Source organism: Vicia villosa, unplaced genomic scaffold, assembly GCF_029867415.1.
Source record: "Vicia villosa cultivar HV-30 ecotype Madison, WI unplaced genomic scaffold, Vvil1.0 ctg.003419F_1_1, whole genome shotgun sequence".
Taxonomy (NCBI): Eukaryota; Viridiplantae; Streptophyta; class Magnoliopsida; order Fabales; family Fabaceae; genus Vicia; species Vicia villosa.
Window position 1 is genome coordinate 36,339 of NW_026706202.1, and position 27,315 is coordinate 63,653.

The window sequence follows — 27,315 nt, forward strand, 5'->3', positions numbered from 1 at the left end:
AAAACAGCTTACCAACACATACCAGTTAAATTATAAGCTTCATCCTGAATAAACAAATTAGTTGTCCAAGACAATCAAAACAAAACACAGTACCATTTACCATTACTCCCCCTTTTTACCAGAAATGTTGCCAAAGCATTCTTACAAAAAACCAAAACACCACACTAGGAAAGATCACCATACGCATCTGTTTCAGTCTTCTGACTCAGAGCTACTGAGTTTAACACTTTCATCAGTGCCATTATCAGGATTGGCTTCTTTCTCAGTCTCACTGTCTGATCCACCATCATCTTGACCAAAAGTGACTTTTACTCCATCATTTCTTTTATTGTCACTCACATGCACATTCATATTCACTGCATCAATGCCTTCATTAACATTTGCATTCCTATCATTATTTGCTGGGACATAGGTGCCAGCATTGTCACTAACATGCCCAATGACATTTGACTTAGGAAGCATATAATTCACAGGAGCAGGGATCCTAGATTTAACATTGTTCTCATTTAGTATTTGGGTAACAATTTTGGCAATGGCGTTGTGATTAGACCTTGAGCCTTCTTTAGTTGGTTCTTCCCTAGAGGGAGGGACAGACGATTGAGAAGTCTGATCAGAGTTGGGATTTCTAGGTCTTCTTGTTGTCTCTTTGGTTCTCCGTGCATGCGTTGTTCTGGGCTATTTTGCCACGAGATCGTATGGAGTCACCATCTGCAAAGGGGTGACCTCAAGAATCTTACTAGGGTTAATGGGAACATTCGAAGCGTTCTGAACACGAACAGCGGAAGTGGACACTTTTGATGAAAATTGAGGGATAGACTGTTGAGACATTGTGGGAGATGTTGGAGACGGGCGAGATGTTTGGTTGTTTTCGTTGTCGGATGTGATATGAGAGAAGTGTAAGAGACAAACCAAGTAAGAATGGTAGAGAGTTGGGAAGAATAGAGGAAAGGGTTGTACTAGGAGGGGGAAATTTAAATTTGGACCAATCATTAAATTCGAATTATTTTTCTTGTTCAAATAGTAGTTCCCTAGAAACTGTAATTGCTATAATACCTCATAGGAGTAAATAACTTGTTTGTTCTTCAAGATTTCAACTCGTATAGTACTTAGATTTTCGGGGAGAATGTCTGCTCTTAGTAGCTCAGGAGTTCCATGCTTCACGGTAGAAACTTTGTTAACCACAGGATTCCTTGGGGAATGATATATAGTATCCATATGCTTGGTCCTGATGAGTAGGGTAGACTTCTTTGACACATTAATACCTCTCAGATTGTCACAGTGCAATGTCTTGACATCCTGAGTGATATTCTATTCAGGCATCATTAGTTTTTCACCTTCATTTTTTACAAAGAAGGTTTTGACTATCTCTTCTTCCTCGTAACCATTTCTTGCTTTCCTTTCATAACAAGTTCTAGATGTTTGATATGGTCTTCTCCTATTTACACTGTTTAGTTGTCTTCCTGAGATCTTTCTATCTGAACTTGGATGCTCAATCTCATCACTTAGCTCGAGGAGATATGGCTCAGCTTTTAAAGAGTTTCTTTGTTGATATACCATTCTTCCGGTAAGAGAATGAGCTTCAGGACATGTGGACTTCAAGTGATCTGTCCTGCCACATTGATAGCATCTTGTCATACCCCAAAATTTTCCCATATCATTTTACTGTCAAGCTCATACAATGATTCAAGGCTCAAGGGTTAACCTAAGGCATACTCTCCTAATCAAGGGGTCCTCAAATTAGGGTTTTGGATTTGCTAAGGAGAAAAGATGTATCAAGGGTTCCAATGGATTTAATATGGTTTATTAGGTTTCAAATTATCCCCCATGCCAAGTTTTAAGTCTCAGCTTACAAGATTGCTCAATCAAATGCGTAAATGGTCAACAGTCAACTAGTTTGACCTAAAACTCAACTATGGTCAAATCACAGTCCACGCTCCTGATTTTTGGTCAACATCCTTATTTTAAAGTATCATTCATCATTTGATCAAAGTTTGATCATTATTGTCGCACCCCAATTTTTGCCCTACAAATTTCATTCATTTTTAGTCATGTCGCATATGTATTTTAATCGTCGCATTTTTGCATTTTTGCCCGAGCATGACAAGAGTGGCTGAAGACACAAGTTACTTTTCCTAAAGCCAAGTGTTTCATGATAGGACAGCTCCTCCTCGTCACTGATTAGTCACTAGGCCTTGTTTCGTTCTGTTTGCAATTTCCTTGTTTTATCTTGTGTACTGCATTTGAATTCTGTTTGTTCTTGATTGTTAATTTTAATGAAATGAGCATTGCGTGTTTTGATTCAATCCATCGTGTTTATCTTTATGCTTTATCTTTCAAATAATATATATCTCTTGTTCACTTTCTTCTATCAAGCTTGTGTTTTATGCAAAGATTGGAGGGAGGATGATGAAAACAAAATACCCAAGTTGTTGAATGGTATGCTTTCAAATAAAACTTTGCTAATGATATACAGGCATTGTTTCAATCCCCAAACACTGGAGAAATAAGGAAGTTAATCCCTCGTCAACCCCTTTGAGCCTAGAAGTTGGTGTTTCTTTCTGTATGAAAAAACCCGCAATTTTAACCTGGGGCAGGGTAGTTCTCAGTTAATTTGTTTATGCATTCAATTTCAAGAAAATCATTAAGTACACCTTTCAATAAGGGTTTCAATCAAAAGTGACCTAGATAATTATCATTAATTATTATCAAGGCAGTCACTATCTTTCCAATATAAAAAAAAATCCCGTTAAGTCAAAACCTACGAAGGAGACTTAGGCAAAACTGGGGCATCCCGCTGACTGTGATCTCAAATGGAACAGCTCAGGTAAAAGTTAGGGATATCAAAAGAAAAAATAGAAGTCAATAAGTTCCCTGAACAACAAAGTGTTGTAACTAACAAAAGGAAGAAGTGACTGCCATCTCAAAGATTCCCTTTACTTATGAATCATCATTACCATAGGTGCAATTCCAAAGCCTCTTGGATCCTGAATGCATAATTTGAATTAACTGAGCATAGGATTGGAGATCATCACTAAGAATGGGGTGGGTACAAATATACTTTGAGCCTATATCCTTTGTTTCTGAAACCGTGAACCAAGCAACGTTACAACCTTCGAAATACCTAATTGAAGCAAGGTTTATTTTGAAAGCATATTATAACAAGGCTGCGTTAACCTGACTCCTAAAGATATTTGCAAATCGTTTGTTTTACCATACCTTTTGCTTTATATTTCACTTTGAATGTCTAGACTATTGTGTTTAGACCTTTGATTCATTTTCTTTACATTAATAACATCATTCCTACAATGACTTTGATTTCAAAATATGCTTTGAGCATTGCATTAAAATTACCATTTTTGAATGAACATTTTATTTGCATGCAAGTACTCATCTTTTAGGAAGTTCAAACAGTCAAGAAACTTGGTCAGTGGTCCTATCAGGGGCACGTTACTTCAAGATCCTGTTATTCAAGACTTATACTGGGGCATGTGTTCCCAACATTTATTTCAAGAACTGAAGCAATGATCAGGTAACAATCAGTCAATCAGGGGCAGTCTCCTTCAGCGATCCCCAAGCAGTTTATCAGTCCTTCTCAAAAAGGATCATCAGTGTGGCATAACAGATTTGGCAATATTCTTGTGTTGAGGAATTAGAGTTCCAATAGACCCTCACAAAAGATTCTACCTTGGTTATCATAACCAATTGCTTTGCATTGCATTCATATATCATGCATTGAAAGAATCATATGTCATACATACTCATGCGAACTATCTCAAGTCTTGTTATTTTTAACATCTTACCTTATGGTCTAAATCCAACTTACTTGGCATTTGTCAAACTTCTCTTCATTCATGTTTTATCTTGAATGTCCCTTATACTTTCTTCTCGAAGTCCAATCCTGTTTTATCTTGATTGTCTTTGGTGTTGTTTCAATTATGTTTTACCTTGAATGTCTCTGATATTTTCTTTTCAAAGTCCAATCATGTTTTACCTCGATTGTCTTTGTTGCTTCATTCATGTTTTATCTTGATGTTCTTCAATCATGTTTTATCTTGATATTTTTCGATCATGTTTTAACTCGATTGCCTTCGTTGGTTCGATCATATTTTATCTTGATTCCCCTTTAATACTTGAGTCAGTCATGTTTTATCTTGGTTGTCTTCAATCATGTTTTATCTTGATGTTCTTCAGTCATGTTTTATCTTGGTTGTCTTCAATCATGTTTTATCTTGATTCCCATATAATACTTGAGTCATTCATGTTTTATCTTGGTTGTCTTCAGTCATGTTTTATCTTGATGTTCTTCAGTCATGTTTTATCTTGAGTGCATATTTTGAAACTAAATGGACTTTTACTAAAATCAGCAAAAAAATAGATTTCATTCGCATTTTCACATGTTTAATTTTTAGTTAAATTTAATTTAAAAAATATTAAAAATAAATAACTTTAGATAGTTTAGATTAAGTTTTAATATTATCTTATTTTTAATTTAGATTTAATTTAGATTAATTTTTAGTTTTAATATTATTTTTACTTTTAGTTTAGATTAATTTTTATTTTATTTATTGTTATTATTATTATTTGTTCAAATGGTCCCAATTCCAAACATTAGAGTCCAAAGTGGCTGCAACATCACTCTCCATCTTTCTCCAACAAACACAATGCTCCAAAAATCTGTTCCATAACTATACAAAACCTGTCTAACGGATGCCTCTTGCTGCCCTGCACATCACTCCAAATCTTGCACCAAAATGATCAAAGCCAAACCTGCATCAAAAAGGCCAGAGATCAGTTAACCAAAAGTGTTCAAATCTCACCAAACTTTCCCCCCAAAATCATTTTCATCTATCTATAAAAGAAGAGCAACAGCAAGCAAGAAGGGGGGAGGAACACGAAAGAAACTCTGCAAAAAGAACCTCAAATCCCACAAATCCTCTCGACCTCACCACCATTAACCTCTCAAGTGCATAACTCAGAAACTTCCCTTACTACACAACACACACAAAAAACTCTCCCCAAAACCTCTGCTTCACCATCTTCACCATAACCGACTGATAACCTTCAGAGAAACCATTCAACACAACTCACAAATCTCATAACACTCAGCTTCATTCATACACACCTCCATGTACCCACACGCATCAAGCTCCAAAAGCAACATATCCTCAAGATTCACGCGACAATAAGCCTCAACATCGGCAACCTTCAACTCAAGCGGACTCAGTACGCCAACATCCACACACACAGCAGTTCGAACCGAAGCAGAACAAAAAAGGGTTCGAGCTCACCTTGGTTCGTCACCTCCGAGAACATTCGGAGTCGGTATTTATTGATTTCTCCACTTTTAATCATTGCGATTTGAATCTATAATTGTTGAATCTATGTAATGAATGTTGTTGCTTTGTTTGTTGTTTATGTATTGTGTTGTTTGTTGTGTGAATCACGAGTCTGAGAGTTTGTTTTTGTTTGTTGTTTTACGGTGAGAGAAGAAACCGAGAGTTGAATCGCGAGAGAGAGTGAGACTGTAGCGATTGAGAGTGTGAACCGAGGGAGAGTCTGAGATTACTATTGTTGTTGTTCGCTGCGAGAGAGAAAGAGAGTCTCAGGTAATCGCGTAAGAGATTAGATGGATGAGAAAGAAATCGTGAAAATTTGTTCTTGTTGTGGTTAACCGTGTGAAACAAGAGGAAAAAAAGGACAGCCACTTTTCCTACTTTAGTTTATTAGGGTTTTGTTATTATCAATTTAACCTTGGGCCTTTACTCACATAAGATCCAACCCAGCGAATTTCCTTACTAACACCCTTCTTTTACTTTTATTTAAACCCTTGTTCTCTAATTTCTTTTTATCTTTTTTTTTTATAAATCTAATCTTTAATGCTTGTTTGTTTCATTATTAATTATTAAAAATACAAAAAAAAAACATTGCTTTTGATTTTAGACTTACATTTTCTATATTAAAAATACCAAAAATATTAGATTAATCTCACAATTCAAAAATAAATAAACCTTGGTCCAACGCCAAGTCGTTACAAATAATTTCTCGATCCAACGTCGAGTTTCTTCTTTTAAAACTTTCTTTAAACCATACCGAAAGATCAAGTGACAAGAAGTGTACACCTCTTGAATACCTCGATTCTTTTGGATTAACACCTTTTTTTTTCTAAACCTTTCTTAATCAAATCAAAACGATCAAGTGACAAGAAGTGAACACCTCTTGAATACCTTGATCTTTTGAACTAAAATACATTAATCAAATCAAAGTGATAAAGTGACAAGAAGTGAACACCTCTTGAATACCTTGATCTTTTGAATTAAAATACATTAATCAAATCAAAGTGATCAAGTGACAAGAAGTGAACACCTCTTGAATACCTTGATCTTTTGAATCAAAACACATTAATCAAACCAAGAGATCAAGTGACAAGAAGTGAACACCTCTTGAATACCTTGATCTTTTGAATCAAAACACATTAATCAAACCAAGAGATCAAGTGACAAGAAGTGAACACCTCTTGAATACCTTGATCTTTTGAATTAAAAAACTTTAATTAACAAGGACAACAAGTGTAAATGGGGCCCGCTCCTGTTGAATACCTTGGATAAAGACGCGCTAAGTAAACACTTATGCTCAATCCTTTGCTAAACGTCCGCAAATATCTCCTTACCATTTTAAAACTCTTTTCATAAACGAGACATTTCGTCAAGTTCAAATCCGAACATACATCCACATGTGAAGATCGAATATCTTCCACTCGAATACGATAATGGCTAAAATCTTGTCTCATTCTTGATTTAGCTATCCATTCTTGTATTGATCTCATATCCATGTGCGCGTAGTATTTCCATTTGAAAGCGATCGAGTACCTCTCGCTAAAATCAACCAACAAAACTTTCGTGGTTCTTCGCCCGAACTACGATTGCTCTAACTTTCCCATTGCATGAGGGAATACGTAGGCACAAGATACAAATGTCTTGGCGAGCATAATAATAAAAAAAATCTTTTCTTTTTCTTCACAATAATAAAACCCTTTTCTTTTATCTTTTCTCGATTAATAAGCTCAAGAACACAAACGTTACACTAACACTCAAACTCGAAACTACCTAAATGGGTCCCATCGAGTACGATGGAGGTGAGGGGTGCTAATACCTTCCCCTTGCTTAATCGACTCCCGAACCCTTATTTGGTTGCGATGACCATCTTATCCATTTCCTTTTATCTTCGTGGGTTTTATCGATATTTTCCCTTTCCTTCTTGGAATAAATAAAGTTCGGTGGCGACTCTGTTGTATTTCGAGTGTGTGAACACGTCGAGTACCATTTTTACCGCTACAGAAAGTGGCGACTCTGCTGGGGACATACAATCCTAAGAGGGTCGACCCTAGTTTAGTTTGTTTTGTATTTGAGTGTTTGCTTTTGTTTGTTTATTCTTGTGTTTTTTATGCTTATGTTCTTTATATTTACCCTTGTATTATTCATGTTTCTTTACTCTTGCTTTACCGCTTTTTATTTATTTCTGTATATACTCAATTGTGGGTATGGGAATGATATTCGAGTGAAACTCTCAACCCGAGCTTTGAAAAACAAGAGAAAAGCATAAGTTAGGAGGTGGTTTTGTAGTGTTAGCCCCCAAAGTGCACACCTTGAATGGCTAATACGAATACCCCACTTGGAGGAGACTTATTCATGAAATTTGTCATAAGATGGTTAACCCATCGCATGACAGAAATCTGATTTTGTCGTTAACTCCAAGGACCTTTAGAACCCGTTCCATCTAAATAAGTTATGTATCAATCCCCAAGGTGCACTCCTTGTATGATTGGTACAATAACCTCGCCTAGAGGATGCATATTCATGAAATTCGTTATAAGATGGTTCACCTGTCGCATGATGAAATTCTAATCATGCTCGGATGCCTCTAGGAACCATTATTTCCAAAAACTCTAGAGCTAACCTTGTGAGGGGATTTTTGGGTAAAGAACTAAGAACTGTCCTAACTTAAGGAGCCTTCCTCAATAGGTTGTTCTGTTACCATGCCTTGCATCCAATATTGCATGACATTGCATATCATTTGCATCATGCATACATCCATGTTGTCCTTGTACCTCATTCCAACTGTCTCTTTCATTCAGTCATCTGTCAACTGTCAAACTGGTTCCTCCACACGAGTACGAGACTAGAGCCAACGTCAGACGAAGAATGGCAGATCAAGAACAACACAATGCTGAAGATCGGATGGAGATTGAGGATTTGAAGTCAGGAATGACTAAGCTCACTGAGATGTTGCAAGTTCTAATTGCTAGAGGAGAACCACCTCAAAAGACTGTTATTCAAGAGGTCGCCGACGATGTTGAAGACCCTATTCCTGTTCAAAGGCCAGCCACTACATGGCCTGAGTTTGGTTTACCTCCGGATTATTCTCCACCTCACGCCATTGCCGCTATGGTTGGTCAACCTTCACGACCAATGTTCCAAGCTCCAATCATGACTGAGTCTCCGCCAATTATACATGATGCTGCTCAAACCACTTATGAAAATCCTCTCTTTGAGTACCATGCTGGAGATCATCAAAGTGAAAGTCAAAGAGAAGATGGTGACATTGATGAAGTCAAAGAACAATATCAAATCCTGGAGAAAAGATTAAGAGCCATGGAAGGCGCTGATTACTTTGGGGTTGCTGCTGAGAACATGTGTTTGGTTTCCGACCTGGTCATACCTGCCAAGTTCAAAACTCCTGAGTTTGAAAAGTACAAAGGGTACACTTGTCCAAGAAGTCATTTGACCATGTACTACCGCAAGATGGCTGCATATACCAAGAATGACAAATTACTGATTCATTGCTTTCAAGATAGTCTGACTAGCGCTTCCCTGAAGTGGTATATGGGACTTGAGAAGAGCCGTATCCATTGCTTCCAAGATCTGTCTGATGCTTTCATGAAGCAATACAAATACAATCTAGACATGGCTCCTGATCGCCGACAACTGCAAAACATGTCTCAGAAGGAAAGAGAATCTTTCAAGGAGTATGCTCAACGCTGGAGAGAGCTAGCTTCTCAAGTGGAACCTCCATTGGCCGAGAAAGAATTAACTAGAATGTTTATGGATACTCTCTCACCTATCTATTGGGAGAAGATGGTCGGAAGTGTGTCCTCCAACTTTACTGACTTGGTGACCATTGGTCAAAGGCTAGAGGAAGGAATTAAGAATGTCAAGGTTGCCAATGCTGCTGAATCTTCTAATGGGGCAAGGAAGTCTTTTGGAAACTTCCATAAGAAAAAGGAAGGAGAAACAAATGTTGTGAGTGATGAAGGAAGAAGACCTCGTCAAAGGACTAATAACTATGACCAACCAATTGTAGTTACCGTTGCTCTTGTGACCAAGGTTCCACAAGTTCAAGCTCCACAACCTCAAGCTGCTAACCCGAATCAGACTCGTAATAGGATTAACTTTGATCCTATTCCTATGACTTATACTGAGTTGTATCCAGCTTTGGTCCATAAAGGGTTAATTACAACAAGAGCTATGCCTCCTCCTCGAAATCCTCTCCCTGAAGGTTTCAGATCTGATCTTCATTGCCCTTTCCATCAAGGTGCGGCAGGCCATGATTTGGAAAGATGTTTCCCTCTGAAAGAAAGAGTCCAAGAGTTGGTTAGAACGAAGATGCTTACTTTCAAGGACATCAATCCCAATGTTGTCAAGAATCCGTTGCCCGAGCATGACAAGAGTGGCTGAAGACTGAGAATGACAAGTTACTTTTCCTAAAGCCAAGTGTTTCATGATAGGACAACTCCTCCTCGTTGTCGCACCCCAATTTTTGACCTACGAATTTCATTCATAAGATCATGTTGCATTCGTAATTCGTTTGCATTCAAATCGTCGCATCGTTGCATATTTTAGAAAAAAATTAGACTGTTGTAGCATTCATTCGCATTTTTTGCATATTTAAATTTTTTAGTTTAGATTTGTTTTAAATTAGTTTAAGTTTTAATATCATTTTATCTTGAGTTTTTGGTATCATTTTATTTTAGTTTAGATTTATTTATTATTGTTATTATTATTATTATAATTATTAGTATTATTATTATTATTATTATTAAGTCAAACAAAAAATAAAAGGTGTATGGTCTTTCACGTTTTTGTTTTTACATGGATATATCATTATCTCAACCCTGTATTCCTGCATATATGCCAAGCCAAACACAATGCTCCAAAAATCTGTTCTATAATGGTTCAAAATCCTGTCCCACCAACCATCTGCATTTTCTGCACATTGCTGTTCCAATACAAACGTAACCCTGCACATAAGAAGCCAAAAGCTTCACCATTTTGTTCATATCATACCTGCATTTTGCAAAGCACAAAAACAATATACCACAATTGTTCAAACGGATCAGTTTTCCCCCCCCCAATTTTCACTCTCACCATCTATAAATCAGGACATCCACAACACAGAAAAGGGGGGAGCCACACGAAAAAGAGAACGAAAAAACTCTGCTTCATCATCTCATCACTTCACCTTGATTCAACCAACCTCAAAACTTCTGCCCAGAATCAGTTCAACACAAACTTTCCCATAAGTCTTCAACATCCACCGATTTTCAACCTTCGAGCAACTATAACCTTCATCTCCATAAGCTCAGCTTCAATACCACAAACATCATCAACATCCCCTCTCATAGCGACTTAAACAACACAACAACCAAGTCAACACACAGTTTAATACAACAACAATCCACGCGTACGGAATCAACCCAACAACGTTTCAGAATCACGTCAACAACCACACAAGAGCCTAAGCCTGAAGTTACTAGAAGGGGAAGATTAAAGCAGAGAACAAGGGAGTCGAGTTTACCGTGGATTCGTCGCCTCCTAAAACGTTCGGAGTGGGTTAGATTTTTTTTTCTCTGAATCGATTCTGTGGACTCACTATTACCTTCGCCATTGCTTGATTACTATGATGTGCTTGCTGATGTCAGGTTTAATTTGATTGTGTTTGTAATGCTTCCGATCTGAATATTATTGTTTTCTAATTTGTGCTTACGAGTAACATTGAACCGTGAGAGATTGAGGAGAAAGCATAGATTGAGCGACAGAGAGATGAAAGAGATCGGTGAGGTCTTGATTTTGTTTGTTTTTTTTTATGAATGAGAGATCCATGGCGTGTGAGAGCTTGAGTGAGTTTTATTGTTACCATGTTCAGATGAGAGTGGGATAGAGTTTGGAAGAAAGTTTGTTTTTTTTTTGTGGTTGTTGATTCATTTGAGTTGAGAGATGAAGCCATGGAAATGACAGAGAGATGATGATTGAGAGAAAACAGAGGCGCTGCCTCTTTGATAAATCTAGGGTTATTTTCACCCCTCTTTGTTCATTATAGGAAGGGCGGATCCGGGTTTGACCCGATCCGACCCAGACCCCTTTTTATTTCATTCAGCTTTTTTTTAACATCCTGGGCCTTTAACCTATGACAACAATCCGGCCCAATTAGCTTTATATATTTTTTTTATTTCATTTTTTTGCTGTTAGTCTTTCTTTAATTATTTTCTTGGGCCTTAACCTCATTGTTATTGCTACACATACTCATTCATTTATATATTTTGTTTTCTTATTATTAAAAAAATACCAAAAAACATTAAATTAATTTCAATTCAAAAACAAATAAACCTTGATCCAATGCCAAGTCGTTTCAATAAATTTCTCGATCCAACGTCGAGTTTCTTCTTTTAAAACTTTCTTTAAATCATATCGAAAGATCGAGTGACAAGAAGTGTACACCTCTTGAATACCTCGATTCTTTTGGATTAACACTTTTTTTTTTTAAACCTTTCTTTAATTAAATCGAAAGATCTTGTGACAAGGGGTGCACACCTCTTGAATACCCTGATCTTTTGAAACTAAAACACATTAATAAAATCAAAGTGATCAAGTGACAAGAAGTGCACACCTCTTGAATACCTTCGATCCTTTGAATCAAACAATAAAAAACTTTCTTAATCAAATGAAAGAGATCCTGTGACAAGGGGTGAACACCTCTTGAATACCTTGATCTTTTGAATCAAAACACATTAATTAAATCAAAGTGATTAAGTGACAAGGGGTGAACACCTCTTGAATACCTTCGATCCTTTGAATCAAGCAATAAAATGCTTTCTTAAGTAAATCGAGAAATCAAGTGACAAGAAGTGCACACCTCTTGAATACCTTGATTTTCTTGAACCAAAACTCTTTAATTAATCAAAGTGATCCTGTGACAAGAAGTGCACACCTCTTGAATACCTTGATCCTTTGAATCAAAATACATCAATCAAACCAAGAGATTGAGTGACAAGGGGTGCACACCTCTTGAATACCTTGATTTTTTGGATCTAAAACACTTAATCAAACCGAAAGATCCTGTGACAAGGGGTGAACACCTCTTGAATACCTTGATCTTTTGAATTAAAATACATTAATCAAACCGAAAGATCTTGTGACAAGAAGTGCACACCTCTTGAATACCCTGATCTTTCGAACCAAAATTAATTAACTTGGACAACAAGTGAAAATGGGGCTAGCCCCTGTTCAATACCTTGGGTAAAGACGCGCTAGGTGCACACCTATGTTCAATCCTTTGCTAAATGTCCGTTTAAAACACATCTTCAATTTCAATCAAACCTTTTTGCCTTATGGCTTTTTAAAAAAACTCTTTTCATAAGCGAGACACTTATCCAATTTTCAATACGAACATACTTCCACATGTGAAGATCGAACATCTTCCACTCGAATGCGATGATGGCCAAAATCATGTCTTATCTTGATTTAGTCATCCATTCTTGTAGTGATATCATATCCATGTGCGCGTAGTATTTCCATTTGAAAGCGATCGAGCACCTCTCGCTAAAATCAACCAACAAAACTTTCGTGGTTCTTAGCCCGAACTACGATTGCTCTGACTTTCCCATTGCACTAGGGAATACGTAGGCACAAGATACAAACGTCTTGGCGAGCATAATAATAAAAAATATTTACTTTTTCTTCACAATAATAAAAACCCTAAAAACCTTTTCTTTTATCTTTTCTCGATCAATAAGCAAAAGAACACAAACATTATACTAACACTCAAACATGGAACTAACTAAATGGGTCCCATCGAGTACGATGGAGGTGAGGGGTGCTAATACCTTCCCCTTGCTTAACCGACTCCCGAACCCTAATTTGGTTGCGATGACCATCTTATCCGTTTTCTTTCTATCCGTGGGTTTTATCGATATTTTCCCTTTCCTTCTTGGAACAAATAAAGTTCGGTGGCGACTCTGTTGTACTTCGAATGCGCGAAAGCGCGTCGAACCACATTTTTAGCGCTACAGAAAGTGGCGACTCTGCTGGGGAAATACAATCCTAAGAGGGTCAACCCTAGTTTAGTTTGTTTTATGTTTGAGTGTTTACTTTTGTTTGTTTATTCTTGTGTTTTTTATGCTTATGTTCTTTATATTTATTCTTGTACTATTTATGTTTCTTTACTCTTGCCTTACCGCTTTTTATTTATTTCTGTATATACTCATTTGTGGGTATGGGAATGATACTTGAGTGAAGCTCTCAACCCGAGCTTTTGAAAAACAAGAGAAAAAACATAAGTTAGGAGGTGGTTGTGTAGTGCTAGTCCCCAAGGTGAACACCTTGAATGGCTAATACGAAAACCCCACTTGGAGGAGACTTAGTCATGAGATTTGTCATAAGATGGTTCGCCCATCGCATGGCAGAAATCTGATTTCGTCGTTAACTCCAAGGACCTTTAGAACCCGTTCCATCTGTAGAGGTTATGTTATATCCAAAAACTATAGAGCTAACCTTGTGAGGGGATTCTTGGGTAAAAGAACATAGAACTGTCTTATTATAAGAAGCTTTCCTCAGTAGGTCCTGTTATCCATTTACATTTATCATTTTAATTCAGTCTTTGTATAGCATCATGTTGCATTCCATATCATATGACATTGCATCATTCCTACATGAAAAAATAAAAAATTTCATGCATCTGCATTCATGCATTCAAGCTGTCAATAAAAGACTCATTCCGTCTGTCTTCATCCTCAAGTGGTATGTCTACCGTCATGTTGATTCCTCAACACATTGAACTAGAGGCATGAATCTGAAGACTATGAAAGAACTTCAACGAGGCCAAGATTTGCTAATAATAGAAGTTATCCAGTTGAAGGGCCAATATATTAGACAAGGCAGCTCCTCCTTATCACTGATTAGTCACTAGGCCTTTTTTCTTTATGTTTGCAATTTCCTTGTTTTGTTTCGTGTACTGCATTTGAATGTTGTTTGTTTCAAAATGTTAATTTTAATGAAATGAGCATTGCATATTTGAATCAATCCATTTACATCCACTGTGTTTCTTTATGCTTTATCTTTCAAAAAAAACAAAAAAACAAAAAAATATATCTCTTGTCCACTTTCTTTATCAAATTTGTGTTTATGCAAAGATTGGAGGGAGGATGATGAGAACAAATACCCAAATTGTTGAATTGTATGCTTTTAAATAAAACTTTGCTGATGATGTACAGGCATTGTTTCAATCCCCAAACACTGGAGAAATAAGGAAGTTAATCCCTTGTCAACCCCTTTGAGCCTTTGGAGTTGAAGTTTCTTTTTTTTTTTAAAACGGAAAAACCCGCAATTTTAACCTGGGGTAGGGTAGGTCTCAGTTAATTTACCTGTGCATTCAAATTCAAGATAATCATTAAGTACACCTTTCAATAAGGGTTTCGATAAAAAATGACCAAGATGGTTATTATTAACCATTATCAAGGCAGTCACTATCTTTCCAATACAAAAAAAAAATTCAAAGAAAAAGCCCGCTAAGTCAAAACCTACGAAGGAGACTTAGGCAAAACTGGGGCATCCCGTTGACTGTGATCTCAAATGGAACAGTTCAGGCAAAAGATAGGGACATAAAGCAAAAAAGGAGAAGTCAATGAATTCCATGAACAACGATAAAACGTTGTGACCATCGAAAGGAAGAAGTGACTGCCATCTCAAAGATTCCCTTGGTCTTTAAACCATCACATTATCATAGGTGCAATTCCAAAGTCTCTTGGAGCCTGAATGCGTAATTTGAATTAACTGAGCATAGGATTGAAGTTCATCACGAAGAATTGGGTGGGTACAAATATACTTTGGGCCCATTTCCTTTGTTTCTATAACCGTGAACCAAGCCACGTTACAACCCTTAAAAGACCTAACTGAAGCAAGGTTTATTTTGAAAGCATACTATAACAAGGTTGCGTTAACCTGACTCCTAAAGATTTTTGCAAACTGTTTGTTTTACCGTACCTTTGCTTTATCCATCACTTTGTTGTCTAGACCATTGTGTTTGGACCCTTGATTCATTTTCTCTACATCAATAATATCATTCCAATAAATGATTCGGATTTCAAAATATGCTTTGAGCATTGCATTAAAATTACCATTTTTGAATGAACATTGTATTTACAAGCAAGTACTCATCTTTCAAGGAAGTTCAAACAGTCAAGAGACTTGATCAGTGATCCTATCAGGGGCAAGTTACTTCAAGATCCCGTCATTCAAACGTTATACTGGGGCAATTGTTCCCGACATTCATTTCAAGGACTGAAGCAACGATCAGATAACAATCAGGGGCAATTCTTCTTCAGCAATCCCCAAGCAATTCATCAGTCATTCTCAAAAGGATCGTCAGTGTGACAAAAGCAGATTAGGCAATATTCTTGTGTTGAGGAATCAGAATCCCAATCTACCCTCACAAAAGAGTCTATCTCAGTTGTCATAATCAATTGCATTGCATTGATCATTCATAAATCATGCATCTAAACAAAATTCATACTCATTTACATCATTACCTTGAGATCAAAGCCCAACTTACTTGGCATCTACCAAAACATTGTCGTCCAAAGCCTGTTATTGGATGTCATAATCTTTCATTGCCATCTGAGGCCTATTATCAGATGTCATAATCTTTCATTGTCATTCGAAGCCTGTTATCGGATGTCATAATATTTCATTGCCATCTGAGGCCTGTTATCAGATGTCATAAATCTCCTTTTTCATCCAAAGCCTGTTATTGGATGTCATAATCTTATTGCCATCTGAGGCCTGTTATCAGATGTCATAATCTTTTATTGTCATTCGAAGCCTGTTATCGGATGTCATAATCTTTCATTGCCATCTGAGGCCTGTTATCAGATGTCATAAACCTTCATTGTCATCCAAAGCCTGTTATTGGACGTCATTGCCATCTGAAGCCCGTTATTAGATGTCATAACCTTTCATTGTCGTCCAAAAACTGTTATTGGATATCATGATCTTTCATTACCATCCGAAGCATGTTATCGAATGCCATAATCTTTCATTGCCATCCAAAGCCTGTCATCGGATGTCATAACCATTCAATGTCACTCTCGAATTTATCTGATTATTGGTATCGTCTAATGCCACCCTTAGACGTTCTTACTTTTTTTCCTATCCAGAGTTTTATCCCTGTTTTCCGAGTTTCTCCATCAATTGTTAATCTCCTGTGGCGCTAGTTTCCCACAGAGATTTAAGAATGTCTCATATCATATTGCATTCAAAATAACAAAAAAAAAGAGTCCATGCATTGCATTCCATTTGCATATGAAAGACAAAAATTGTGTACTTTGTATTTAAGTCTCTTCATATCTTCGATAGAAGAAACTTAAATAGGGGCATCTGTCGCACCCCAATTTTTGACCTACGAATTTCATTCATAAGATCATGTTGCATTCGTAATTCGTTTGCATTCAAATCGTCGCATCGTTGCATATTTTAGAAAAAAATTAGACTGTTGTAGCATTCATTCGCATTTTTTGCATATTTAAATTTTTTAGTTTAGATTTGTTTTAAATTAGTTTAAGTTTTAATATCATTTTATCTTGAGTTTTTGGTATCATTTTATTTTAGTTTAGATTTATTTATTATTGTTATTATTATTATTATAATTATTAGTATTATTATTATTATTATTAAGTCAAACAAAAAATAAAAGGTGTATGGTCTTTCACGTTTTTGTTTTTACATGGATATATCATTATCTCAACCCTGTATTCCTGCATATATGCCAAGCCAAACACAATGCTCCAAAAATCTGTTCTATAATGGTTCAAAATCCTGTCCCACCAACCATCTGCATTTTCTGCACATTGCTGTTCCAATACAAACGTAACCCTGCACATAAGAAGCCAAAAGCTTCACCATTTTGTTCATATCATACCTGCATTTTGCAAAGCACAAAAACAATATACCACAATTGTTCAAACGGATCAGTTTTCCCCCCCCAATTTTCACTCTCACCATCTATAAATCAGGACATCCACAACACAGAAAAGGGGGGAGCCACACGAAAAAGAGAACGAAAAAACTCTGCTTCATCATCTCATCACTTCACCTTGATTCAACCAACCTCAAAACTTCTGCCCAGAATCAGTTCAACACAAACTTTCCCATAAGTCTTCAACATCCACCGATTTTCAACCTTCGAGCAACTATAACCTTCATCTCCATAAGCTCAGCTTCAATACCACAAACATCATCAACATCCCCTCTCATAGCGACTTAAACAACACAACAACCAAGTCAACACACAGTTTAATACAACAACAATCCACGCGTACGGAATCAACCCAACAACGTTTCAGAATCACGTCAACAACCACACAAGAGCCTAAGCCTGAAGTTACTAGAAGGGGAAGATTAAAGCAGAGAACAAGGGAGTCGAGTTTACCGTGGATTCGTCGCCTCCTAAAACGTTCGGAGTGGGTTAGATTTTTTTTTCTCTGAATCGATTCTGTGGACTCACTATTACCTTCGCCATTGCTTGATTACTATGATGTGCTTGCTGATGTCAGGTTTAATTTGATTGTGTTTGTAATGCTTCCGATCTGAATATTATTGTTTTCTAATTTGTGCTTACGAGTAACATTGAACCGTGAGAGATTGAGGAGAAAGCATAGATTGAGCGACAGAGAGATGAAAGAGATCGGTGAGGTCTTGATTTTGTTTGTTTTTTTTTATGAATGAGAGATCCATGGCGTGTGAGAGCTTGAGTGAGTTTTATTGTTACCATGTTCAGATGAGAGTGGGATAGAGTTTGGAAGAAAGTTTGTTTTTTTTTTGTGGTTGTTGATTCATTTGAGTTGAGAGATGAAGCCATGGAAATGACAGAGAGATGATGATTGAGAGAAAACAGAGGCGCTGCCTCTTTGATAAATCTAGGGTTATTTTCACCCCTCTTTGTTCATTATAGGAAGGGCGGATCCGGGTTTGACCCGATCCGACCCAGACCCCTTTTTATTTCATTCAGCTTTTTTTTAACATCCTGGGCCTTTAACCTATGACAACAATCCGGCCCAATTAGCTTTATATATTTTTTTTATTTCATTTTTTTGCTGTTAGTCTTTCTTTAATTATTTTCTTGGGCCTTAACCTCATTGTTATTGCTACACATACTCATTCATTTATATATTTTGTTTTCTTATTATTAAAAAAATACCAAAAAACATTAAATTAATTTCAATTCAAAAACAAATAAACCTTGATCCAATGCCAAGTCGTTTCAATAAATTTCTCGATCCAACGTCGAGTTTCTTCTTTTAAAACTTTCTTTAAATCATATCGAAAGATCGAGTGACAAGAAGTGTACACCTCTTGAATACCTCGATTCTTTTGGATTAACACTTTTTTTTTTTTTAAACCTTTCTTTAATTAAATCGAAAGATCTTGTGACAAGGGGTGCACACCTCTTGAATACCCTGATCTTTTGAAACTAAAACACATTAATAAAATCAAAGTGATCAAGTGACAAGAAGTGCACACCTCTTGAATACCTTCGATCCTTTGAATCAAACAATAAAAAACTTTCTTAATCAAATGAAAGAGATCCTGTGACAAGGGGTGAACACCTCTTGAATACCTTGATCTTTTGAATCAAAACACATTAATTAAATCAAAGTGATTAAGTGACAAGGGGTGAACACCTCTTGAATACCTTCGATCCTTTGAATCAAGCAATAAAATGCTTTCTTAAGTAAATCGAGAAATCAAGTGACAAGAAGTGCACACCTCTTGAATACCTTGATTTTCTTGAACCAAAACTCTTTAATTAATCAAAGTGATCCTGTGACAAGAAGTGCACACCTCTTGAATACCTTGATCCTTTGAATCAAAATACATCAATCAAACCAAGAGATTGAGTGACAAGGGGTGCACACCTCTTGAATACCTTGATTTTTTGGATCTAAAACACTTAATCAAACCGAAAGATCCTGTGACAAGGGGTGAACACCTCTTGAATACCTTGATCTTTTGAATTAAAATACATTAATCAAACCGAAAGATCTTGTGACAAGAAGTGCACACCTCTTGAATACCCTGATCTTTCGAACCAAAATTAATTAACTTGGACAACAAGTGAAAATGGGGCTAGCCCCTGTTCAATACCTTGGGTAAAGACGCGCTAGGTGCACACCTATGTTCAATCCTTTGCTAAATGTCCGTTTAAAACACATCTTCAATTTCAATCAAACCTTTTTGCCTTATGGCTTTTTAAAAAAACTCTTTTCATAAGCGAGACACTTATCCAATTTTCAATACGAACATACTTCCACATGTGAAGATCGAACATCTTCCACTCGAATGCGATGATGGCCAAAATCATGTCTTATCTTGATTTAGTCATCCATTCTTGTAGTGATATCATATCCATGTGCGCGTAGTATTTCCATTTGAAAGCGATCGAGCACCTCTCGCTAAAATCAACCAACAAAACTTTCGTGGTTCTTAGCCCGAACTACGATTGCTCTGACTTTCCCATTGCACTAGGGAATACGTAGGCACAAGATACAAACGTCTTGGCGAGCATAATAATAAAAAATATTTACTTTTTCTTCACAATAATAAAAACCCTAAAAACCTTTTCTTTTATCTTTTCTCGATCAATAAGCAAAAGAACACAAACATTATACTAACACTCAAACATGGAACTAACTAAATGGGTCCCATCGAGTACGATGGAGGTGAGGGGTGCTAATACCTTCCCCTTGCTTAACCGACTCCCGAACCCTAATTTGGTTGCGATGACCATCTTATCCGTTTTCTTTTTATTCGTGGGTTTTATCGATATTTTCCCTTTCCTTCTTGGAACAAATAAAGTTCGGTGGCGACTCTGTTGTACTTCGAATGCGCGAAAGCGCGTCGAACCACATTTTTAGCGCTACACTCGTCACTGATTAGTCACTAGGCCTTGTTTCGTTCTGTTTGCAATTTCCTTGTTTTATCTTGTGTACTGCATTTGAATTCTGTTTGTTCTTGATTGTTAATTTTAATGAAATGAGCATTGCGTGTTTTGATTAAATCCATCGTCTTTATCTTTATGCTTTATCTTTCAAATAATATATATCTCTTGTTCACTTTCTTCTATCAAGCTTGTGTTTTATGCAAAGATTGGAGGGAGGATGATGAAAAAAAAATACCCAAGTTGTTGAATGGTATGCTTTCAAATAAAACTTTGCTAATGATATACAGGCATTGTTTCAATCCCCAAACACTGGAGAAATAAGGAAGTTAATCCCTCGTCAACCCCTTTGAGCCTAGAAGTTGGTGTTTCTTTCTGTATGAAAAAACCCGCAATTTTAACCTGGGGCAGGGTAGTTCTCAGTTAATTTGTTTATGCATTCAATTTCAAGAAAATCATTAAGTACACCTTTCAATAAGGGTTTCAATCAAAAGTGACCAAGATAGTTATCATTAATCATTATCAAGGCAGTCACTATCTTTCCAATATAAAAAAAAAAAAAAAAGCCCGCTAAGTCAAAACCTACGAAGGAGACTTAGGCAAAACAGGGGCATCCCACTAACTGTGATCTCAAATGGAACAGCTCAGGTAAAAGTTAGGGATATCAAAAGAAAAAATAGAAGTCAATAAGTTCTCTGAACAACAAAGTGTTGTAACTAACAAAAGGAAGAAGTGACTGCCATCTCAAAGATTCCCTTTACTTATGAATCATCATTACCATAGGTGCAATTCCAAAGCCTCTTGGAGCCTGAATGCATAATTTGAATTAACTGAGCATAGGATTGGAGATCATCACGAAGAATGGGGTGGGTACAAATATACTTTGAGCCTATATCTTTTGTTTCTGAAACTGTGAACCAAGCCACGTTACAACCTTCAAAAGACCTAAATGAAGCAAGGTTTATTTTGAAAGCATATTATAACAAGGCTGCGTTAACCTGACTCCTAAAGATCTTTGCAAATCGTTTGTTTTACCATACCTTTTGCTTTATATTTCGTTTTGAATGTCTAGACCATTGTGTTTAGACCTTTGATTCATTTTCTTTACATTAATAATATCATTCCTACAATGACTTTGATTTCAAAATATGCTTTGAGCATTGCATTAAAATTACCATTTTTGAATGAACATTTTATTTGCATGCAAGTACTCATCTTTTAGGAAGTTCAAACAGTCAAGAAACTTGGTCAGTGGTCCTATCAGGGGCACGTTACTTTAAGATCCTGTTATTCAAGACTTATACTGGGGCATGTGTTCCCAACATTTATTTCAAGAACTGAAGCAATGATCAGGTAACAATCAGTCAATCAGGGGCAGTCTCCTTCAGCGATCCCCAAGCAGTTTATCAGTCCTTCTCAAAAAGGATCATCAGTGTGGCATAACAGATTTGGCAATATTCTTGTGTTGAGGAATTAGAGTTCTAATCTACCCTCACAAAAGATTCTACCTTGGTTATCATAACCAATTGCTTTGCATTGCATTCATATATCATGCATTGAAAGAATCATATGTCATACATATTCATGCGAACTATCTCAAGTCTTGTTATTTTTAACATCTTACCTTATGGTCTAAATCCAACTTACTTGGCATTTGTCAAACTTCTCTTCATTCATGTTTTATCTTGAATGTCCCTTATACTTTCTTCTCGAAGTCCAATCCTGTTTTATCTTGATTGTCTTTGGTGTTGTTTCAATTATGTTTTACCTTGAATGTCTCTGATATTTTCTTTTCAAAGTCCAATCATGTTTTACCTCGATTGTCTTTGTTGCTTCATTCATGTTTTATCTTGATGTTCTTCAATCATGTTTTATCTTGATATTTTTCGATCATGTTTTATCTCGATTGCCTTCGTTGGTTCGATCATGTTTTATCTTGATTCCCCTTTAATACTTGAGTCAGTCATGTTTTATCTTGGTTGTCTTCAATCATGTTTTATCTTGATGTTCTTCAGTCATGTTTTATCTTGGTTGTCTTCAATCATGTTTTATCTTGATTCCCATATAATACTTGAGTCAGTCATGTTTTATCTTGGTTGTCTTCAGTCATGTTTTATCTTGATGTTCTTCAGTCATGTTTTATCTTGATGTTCTTCAGTCATGTTTTATCTTGGTTGTCTTCATTCATGTTTTATCTTGATGTTCTTCAGTCATGCTTTATCTTGTTGTTCTTCAATCATGTTTTACCTTGATTGTCCTTTGATGTTCCTCATTCATGTTTTACCTTGATTGTCATTTAATACAACCTCGTTCATGATTTATCTTGAACATCTCAGATATTCTCCTCCCGAAGCTCAATCATGCGTTACCCTGATTGCCTTTGTTGTTTATCCTCCTTTCCAGATTCATCTATGTTTTACTCATGAATGTCTTTGGTGTGATTGCTTGTTTCAAGTCTTATTCCCCACAAAATTCAGAGTGTCTCATATCATATTGCATTAAAAAAAGTGTCCATTGCATTCATGTCATAAGCATTGTCGCGGCGATCTTAGGACAAAACTGTGGACTTTGTATTTAAGTCTCTTCACATCTTCGATAGAAGAAACTTCAATAGGGGCATCTGTCGCACCCCAATTTTTGCCCTACAAATTTCATTCATTTTTAGTCATGTCGCATATGTATTTTAATCGTCGCATTTTTGCATATTTTGAAACTAAATGGACTTTTACTAAAATCAGCAAAAAAATAGATTTCATTCGCATTTTCACATGTTTAATTTTTAGTTAAATTTAATTTAAAAAATATTAAAAAAAAAATAACTTTAGATAGTTTAGATTAAGTTTTAATATTATCTTATTTTTAATTTAGATTTAATTTAGATTAATTTTTAGTTTTAATATTATTTTTACTTTTAGTTTAGATTAATTTTTATTTTATTTATTGTTATTATTATTATTTGTTCAAATGGTCCCAATTCCAAACATTAGAGTCCAAAGTGGCTGCAACATCACTCTGCATCTTTCTCCAACAAACACAATGCTCCAAAAATCTGTTCCATAACTGTACAAAACCTGTCTAACTGATGCCTCTTGCTGCTCTGCACATCACTCCAAATCTTGCACCAAAATGATCAAAGCCAAACCTGCATCAAAAAGGCCAGAGATCAGTTAACCAAAAGTGTTCAAATCTCACCAAACTTTCCCCCCAAAATCATTTTCATCTATCTATAAAAGAAGAGCAACAGCAAGCAAGAAGGGGGGAGGAACACGAAAGAAACTCTGCAAAAAGAACCTCAAATCCCACAAATCCTCTCGACCTCACCACCATTAACCTCTCAAGTGCATAACTCAGAAACTTCCCTTACTACACAACACACACAAAAAACTCTCCCCAAAACCTCTGCTTCACCATCTTCACCATAACCGACTGATAACCTTCAGAGAAACCATTCAACACAACTCACAAATCTCATAACACTCAGCTTCATTCATACACACCTCCATGTACCCACACGCATCAAGCTCCAAAAGCAACATATCCTCAAGATTCACGCGACAATAAGCCTCAACATCGGCAACCTTCAACTCAAGCGGACTCAATACGCCAACATCCACACACACAGCAGTTCGAACCGAAGCAGAACAAAAAAGGGTTCAAGCTCACCTTGGTTTGTCACCTCCGAGAACATTCGGAGTCGGTATTTATTGATTTCTCCACTTTTAATCATTGCGATTTGAATTTATAATTGATGAATGTTGTTGCTTTGTTTGTTGTTTATGTATTGTGTTGTTTGTTGTGTGAATCACGAGTCTGAGAGTTTGTTTTTGTTTGTTGTTTTACGGTGAGAGAAGAAACCGAGAGTTGAATCGCGAGAGAGAGTGAGACTGTAGCGATTGAGAGTGTGAACCGAGGGAGAGTCTGAGATTACTATTGTTGTTGTTCGCTGCGAGAGAGAAAGAGAGTCTCAGGTAATCGCGTAAGAGATTAGATGGATGAGAAAGAAATCGTGAAAATTTGTTCTTGTTGTGGTTAACCGTGTGAAACAAGAGGAAAAAAAGGACAGCCACTTTTCCTACTTTAGTTTATTAGGGTTTTGTTATTATCAATTTAACCTTGGGCCTTTACTCACATAAGATCCAACCCAGCGAATTTCCTTACTAACACCCTTCTTTTACTTTTATTTAAACCCTTGTTCTCTAATTTCTTTTTATCTTTTTTTTTTTATAAATCTAATCTTTAATGCTTGTTTGTTTCATTATTAATTATTAAAAATACAAAAAAAAAACATTGCTTTTGATTTTAGACTTACATTTTCTATATTAAAAATACCAAAAATATTAGATTAATCTCACAATTCAAAAATAAATAAACCTTGGTCCAACGCCAAGTCGTTACAAATAATTTCTCGATCCAACGTCGAGTTTCTTCTTTTAAAACTTTCTTTAAACCATACCGAAAGATCAAGTGACAAGAAGTGTACACCTCTTGAATACCTCGATTCTTTTGGATTAACACCTTTTTTTTTCTAAACCTTTATTAATCAAATCAAAACGATCAAGTGACAAGAAGTGAACACCTCTTGAATACCTTGATCTTTTGAACTAAAATACATTAATCAAATCAAAGTGATAAAGTGACAAGAAGTGAACACCTCTTGAATACCTTGATCTTTTGAATTAAAATACATTAATCAAATCAAAGTGATCAAGTGACAAGAAGTGAACACCTCTTGAATACCTTGATCTTTTGAATCAAAACACATTAATCAAACCAAGAGATCAAGTGACAAGAAGTGAACACCTCTTGAATACCTTGATCTTTTGAATCAAAACACATTAATCAAACCAAGAGATCAAGTGACAAGAAGTGAACACCTCTTGAATACCTTGATCTTTTGAATTAAAAAACTTTAATTAACAAGGACAACAAGTGTAAATGGGGCCCGCTCCTGTTGAATACCTTGGATAAAGACGCGCTAAGTAAACACTTATGCTCAATCCTTTGCTAAACGTCCGCAAATATCTCCTTACCATTTTAAAACTCTTTTCATAAACGAGACATTTCGTCAAGTTCAAATCCGAACATACATCCACATGTGAAGATCGAATATCTTCCACTCGAATACGATAATGGCTAAAATCTTGTCTCATTCTTGATTTAGTTATCCATTCTTGTATTGATCTCATATCCATGTGCGCGTAGTATTTCCATTTGAAAGCGATCGAGTACCTCTCGCTAAAATCAACCAACAAAACTTTCGTGGTTCTTCGCCCGAACTACGATTGCTCTGACTTTCCCATTGCACGAGGGAATACGTAGGCACAAGATACAAATGTCTTGGCGAGCATAATAATAAAAAAAATCTTTTCTTTTTCTTCACAATAATAAAACCCTTTTCTTTTATCTTTTCTCGATTAATAAGCTCAAGAACACAAACGTTACACTAACACTCAAACACGAAACTACCTAAATGGGTCCCATCGAGTACGATGGAGGTGAGGGGTGCTAATACCTTCCCCTTGCTTAATCGACTCCCGAACCCTTATTTGGTTGCGATGACCATCTTATCCATTTCCTTTTATCTTCGTGGGTTTTATCGATATTTTCCCTTTCCTTCTTGGAATAAATAAAGTTCGGTGGCGACTCTGTTGTATTTCGAGTGTGTGAACACGTCGAGTACCATTTTTACCGCTACAATTATTTATCAAGGAAAGCTTCAAAATCAACAAGATTCAAAGTTGCTAAATTAGGGTTTTTAGTCTAAAAAGTCAACTAAACTTTGACTGGCCATAACTTTCACATGGAGTATCAAAAAATTCCCAACCAAAGCCTATTCTGAAGGTAATTGGATTCTCTACAACTTTGACAATCACATGCCAAGGCCAGAAATGCTTCATTCAAGAGATATGGTCCAAAAGATTATAGGTCCTTTTTAAAGGTCAACCAAAAGCAGTTTTTTATCAAAGCCCATATCTTCAAGATAAAATCCTCAAATACAAAAAAGTTCCCAAAGTGGATTGTAGAGGACATCTTGGGATTTCCAAAAAGTCCTAGGACTCTTCCATATCTTAAAAAGTGAGGGAGATACGCCTTGTCAAAGTTGGACATATTTGAGTGAAAAATGTGAAGCAAAAGGGGCTCAAATTGGATTTTCTTGCAAATGAACCCAATCTTTTATGATCCAAACTTGTTCCCTAAGACACTAGGAGTGGCCAAGCCGAATCCCACGATTATTTGATTTTTATTATATTTTTGGTGAATTTTTATTCATTTAAAAGGCCATTTAAATCAAAATAATTAAAGGAAATGTGGGAGATTTGATATGGTTTTGATTTCCAATCAAATATAACTATCCAAATGCCATAATTTTGTACCAAATTCGTGCAAGGCTTGATTGGAGAGAAATGAGCTAAATCTAGACCAAAATAGAAATATTTGAATCAAAAATATTCTTCTTTCAATCAAGAGATCAATCAACCAAATCATTGGATTTTTTTATCAATTTTGTTGACCTATTCCAATCCATATAAATATATGAATGAATTCAGAGGCAAGGGGGAGGATTGGCTGCCTCTAGGCTATTCACAAAAGTTTCAAAAAAAATATCAAGAAAATTGAGGTTCGGTTTCCACTATAGGAGCCAATTCAAGATATTGTGGAGGTTCAATCGTGCTCCTAGGACGATTCTAAAGCATTCTCGATCATCCCCAGGTTGGGACGACGAGACCCTTTAGCCACGCAAGAAAACCGTGGGTAAAGGTCTGTTATGTTTTTCAGAAATCCAAGGTTGAAAATGAAGGGACCTGGCACGCGTTTTTCCGTTTGAAAATTTAAAATATCATGTTTTATATATTATTTACTGATGGTGTTTATTGAATATCGTAGAAGCGTGGCGCAGATGGTTAAAAGCATTCGTTAGTGAGTGGTGTTGCCGAGGTTCGATACCCACGAGCGACCTTTTTTTTTTCATTCAATACTTTTGTCCACTCACAGATCCGGTGTGATTGGCCTACACGCGACCAGGATGCACCTTCATAGCTCAGCCACTGGATC